Genomic DNA, 827 nt, shown 5'->3' on the forward strand with positions numbered 1-827 from the left:
TCTCTATTGCGGATTCAGTGGCCATCAGTTGTATAAGAAATTCTCTTTTCCATAGCCACAGAATTGACCGTTACAATTTTCTGTTTTCAGGGAAGGAAGTGAGAAGTGTGGAAAGAGATTGGTCTTAAAGGACAAAGTGGTAAGGGCAAAATGAGAACCCAAATTATGGATTTAGAAAAGGACCAAGGACCCGATCTAAACATGGCAGCTTTGGCAGCAAGGGACACTATGGCACTGCGGGTGAATAATGGTCTGCTGGTTGTGTTTGTCAGAAAAATTCCCTGGACCATGACCTTGAGTGAGCTGAGAGAACACTTTGCACAATTTGGCCATGCACAAAAGTGCGCTGTTCCTTTCGACAAACAGACTGACTTTCACAGAGTTATGGGTTGGATTCAGTTTTCTTCAAAAGAACTTCACAATGCACTATAACAGGAAATTCATGTTATTGATGGAGTAAAGCTCCTGTTCAAGCTCAAAAACCCAAAGCTTTGCAAGAACATCAAACATCTGATGAAGAGAAAGATTTTTGAGACCATCACCAGCTATTAAACAAAGTAAACAAAACTGGGGGTAGGGGGGAGAAAAGGACCAAGGATAACTAAAGTATCCCAATAATTGTTAGACAAGGAATATATTTTTTAAAAATAAAAGTTTGGTATTCTATAAAGAGTAATAAACTGAATATTGACCGTATGAAAAAAATAGTATGATTTATTTCAGAAAACTATTTCTTCAGTTTACTTAATTACTTAAATATCTATAAATGTTTTTGGAGATGTGAGATTAACTAGATATCTACAGACTAAAATATAAACATGCTGCTT

General features: G+C 36.4%; 1 pseudogene; it reads left to right on the forward strand.

Annotated features, from left to right (window-relative positions):
- The first annotated feature begins 201 nt into the window (after window positions 1-201).
- LOC145544879 (SRA stem-loop-interacting RNA-binding protein, mitochondrial pseudogene) lies at window positions 202-432 on the forward strand (annotated as a pseudogene).
- Window positions 433-827: the final 395 nt, after the last annotated feature.

This window comes from Giraffa tippelskirchi, chromosome 4 (assembly GCF_054371585.1).
Source record: "Giraffa tippelskirchi isolate mGirTip1 chromosome 4, T2T-mGirTip1v1.2.pri, whole genome shotgun sequence".
Lineage (NCBI taxonomy): Eukaryota > Metazoa > Chordata > Mammalia > Artiodactyla > Giraffidae > Giraffa > Giraffa tippelskirchi.